This window comes from Ambystoma mexicanum, chromosome 9, assembly GCF_040938575.1.
Source record: "Ambystoma mexicanum isolate Mex_15411 chromosome 9, UKY_AmexF1_1, whole genome shotgun sequence".
In the NCBI taxonomy this organism is placed as follows: domain Eukaryota; kingdom Metazoa; phylum Chordata; class Amphibia; order Caudata; family Ambystomatidae; genus Ambystoma; species Ambystoma mexicanum.
Genome location: NC_090931.1, coordinates 1,010,274,219 through 1,010,277,987, shown reverse-complemented (window position 1 = coordinate 1,010,277,987; position 3,769 = coordinate 1,010,274,219).

The following is a 3,769-nucleotide window of genomic DNA, read 5'->3' as shown; positions in this document are numbered from 1 at the left end:
TAATGATCATTTTTTAATGTCCTCAATATGCGCGATTGGAGTTTTATCCCACATGATCAGAGTCTACTTAGGCCTCTACAATGTCGATGGCCCCTAATTATTTACATTAATATTTAGGATGGGTTTAGATGTTTTCTGTTAAAGTGTTAGGTTGCCCATTATTTTAGTCTCGGTTGTGTAGTTAGGGGGTTGGGGGGGTCAAAGGTTGCCACCTTCAGAACACCGACTTATGGACGCTTCATTGTTGATATTCTTAAAAAGAAGCAGCTTTTGACATGTATCATTACAATGAAATTATGTAATGAAGCTGTGAAAGCTTTCAAAACAAAAACGTAGTTTACTTGATTTGAATAGTGCATGTCCTCAACCAGGTTCTGCGTATTCCATCCTGAGGATGTTTCTGGCAGTGTGGCTGTTCGGTGTGACTTGGGTTTCAGTTTGTCTTGTCATGCTGGCCATCAATGGATGCTGGTAGAATGTGGATGCATGTGAATGAATGGCACACAAGGAGAATGGTGCAGGTGTTAGATACCTTTTCTTCTAGTGGCAGTTGGGCTTGAGCTGGAATGGATCAGGATGACCGGTGGGTGGTCTTCATTTCATTACTAACATAGGTACCAGGAACCTATAGATAGTGCAAAATTAAGTATTTCGACTTTTCTACAAAACTGCTAATGCTAGTCTGTGACTGAGAAACATCAACCCCCTTTTTAATAGTTTTGCTCAAGCAACCATTTTGTGAGTAAGCAGTGTTGTGGAAGGTTAACAGCCAATGGCAGACCTCAAACCATCGACAAGGTGCCAATCATCCTCAAGTTAGTCGAGGAGGTGCAGGAAGCTGTGGTAAAGGGGAGTTTCATTAGCAGCTTGGCCCATGAGCAAAGTGTGCAAGAGAGCTCAGTCCCCAAAAGCCTAGGTGTCCTATGCGGTGTAAGGGGTTTCAGGCAATAAAGCCTAAAGTCAGTTGTGCACAGGGAATTGTGCAGCATCAGGTGAAACCTCATCCAAAGTCCATAGAACCCAGCAAGCTGTGCAGCCTGTGATTTAGGGGACAGCCACCAACTTGTGGCGTAGCATAAAAGACAGTACCGGGATGCCCATAGGTGCAGGCCCAGTGGCAGAGGCACCAGGGTAGCTTTATGTTGCTCTTCAGCTAGTTAAAAAGTGTTGCCAAGTACAGCACCTTATACATTAGTTGAAATAAGGCGGTGTGCTGCCAAGTATGATTTACAGGGTCACAGCTGTAAGGCAGTTTTCGAGAAGAGTGCACCCCTTGGCCTGGGATGTGACGCAGTGCAAAATGTTAGTGTTCTCAATTCTGGTTGCTGGCAGGGCAGTGGTCAGCTATGAATACATTTGGATGCACCTCAGTCCCAGGCAACACGATACACAGCAGTGGAAGTGGAGTACACGCTGCCCCAAAGCCACTGGCTCATGAAGCAAGGAAGCGGTGCATTAGGCGTGGTCCGGCCATGTAGACATTTCCAGTGTTAAGCAGAGAAAATCCCATCCTCTGTGCAGCCCCAGTGATCTACACTCTGTGCATAAGGCCATTCCTATCTGCCGTCACAGTGACATAGTTGATGGATTTTTAGGATGTGAGCAAGACACGTGGAAAGGACTGCCTACAACATCAGTTCTGCTTCTGATGGGAAACCTCATAAGGCCAACACGGCCTGGAGCTTTTTCCAAATGATGGCTTTTCAAGCACCCCTGCCCGCATCTAATGGACAACCTATCACTATGTCTTTTGCATATGTGACAACCAATTATGCTCCTAAAATGAGATATTGCCACCAGAACCCCATTGCCTTACTTTAATGCACAGTTTTTTTATTTATTTAAATATTGCAATAGGGGTACAGATGGATCAGGAACTTGCTGATGAGAAACTTGCTACACTAATGTGTGAGGCAGGACCTATAAGTGGCTGAGATTGGTTTAGCGACTTCCCTTTTTATTACTAATCTCGGCGTGGTTGCTTTTCAACTTTGGCAAGTTTGGGGCATTGGTTGGTTGTCTCATCGAGTAAGAGGTCACTGCACATCACTTGGCATGTCATGGTCTGATATAAACCCCTTTGCATCCTTAGTTTAGCCATACAATGTCAGTACCTTCAGGTACTGTGTGACGTCTCTTTATTCCTATATTGTGGCCTCAGAGGAACATCAAAGACTGTCCTTGCTTTGGTCTTTAGATCCCACATAAATAGGAACACGATTTCAGCTTCAGAGTAGACATAGGTTAACTTAGGATTTAGCCACGTATGGAAACTCATTCACAGTCACAGGGAATCGCATGTGGGTCTATAGTTGGTTGTACAGTTATTTGGACCATATATTCTGTGTGTACTTCCCCAGGGAGTACATTAGTCCACTCTGTCATGAATGCTGATTTCTGATTCGAGTTGGGCAGTACGTTTCTGATGAAAGAATGCACGCTCCTGTTGTGGGGCATGTGTCTGCAGACAGGAAAAGGGTGTGTCTCCTGGCAAGTTGTGGGTCTAGTTACATGAATCACAGCATCTGGCATCATGGTGTGTGTCTTATTACACAAATTGGTGCGTCTGGTGGTGTGGTATATATCTGAGAGAATATGAGTGTGTCTGGTGATTTGGTGTGCATCTGTTGGCATGGAAACATTGTCAAGCAGTCTCGACTACACGATTTGGGTTTGCTGTTGGGGATTGAATGGAAGGCTGCCTATGACCTCATATTTTTTGTTGTACCTGCAGGCCTGATGCAACACCACACTGGAATCTAGTGTGGTTGTTGTGCATATGGCTGTATTTATCAGGATGCCTGGGATCTACACCCATGGCTTGATTAGCCCTCCAAATAAGGGGTGTGTTTGTCGATTTTACTCCCTAAAAATAAGAAAATACCCCCCAACCCAAAATAGAGAGTACAAATGCTCCCAACCCAAAATAGGAAACAGACACAGTAGACCTTGACCGCCCTGCTTTTACCCACACCGCTCCATGGATATGGTCGGGCCAGTAGTGCATGTAGCACCACAGGAAGAAACTACTAATATTGCCTGATCGGAAGAAATACACATGTGTCTTTCAATGTGTATTAATAATTAGGTGCAAAGGAATAATTATTACAAAAACATTTCCGTTTTTCAGTTAAAATGTATTTTTACTCAGTTATAAAATACTCCCATTGGGGATTGAGCTTACATGCATACTCCCTAAAAATCATTTTACTCACACATTTCAAAAATAGGGAGTAAAATACTCCCATTTCAAATTCTTATATGGAACACTGGGCTTGGTCCATCTTTGCTCTCGTGTTGAGTGTTCCGCCAATGGGTTCTCTGCCATTTGCAGAGTGCTCAGAGTGTTTCCTGTCACTTTGGAATAGATAGATGCGGTTGTAGTGTGAGTTTGACGTTTGATTCTGATTTCATGGAAGTGCCTTTGTATTTGGGTGTTATCTGGTTTGAATGTGAGATATTATGTGCATGCTGGTTTGGTTGTATGGAAAGGAGATGATGTAACTCCGGTTTGAGTGCTGCCTTTTCCTGCTGGCCAGCCATTAATGCTGGTAGAATGTTGGTCCATATGAATGAGGGATTGCTTAGGAGAATGTCGATGCATGGTTTGGATGAATTAGAGTTTTATTTGGGTCTACGTTGGAATGGATGAGGATGGCTGGTGAGAGTCCCAGCATACATACACATGATTGTAACTGGAATCTATATATAATGTAATATAAAGTACAGGGATGTTTCTATAAAGAGACCCGCAGCTGGTCTATGACTA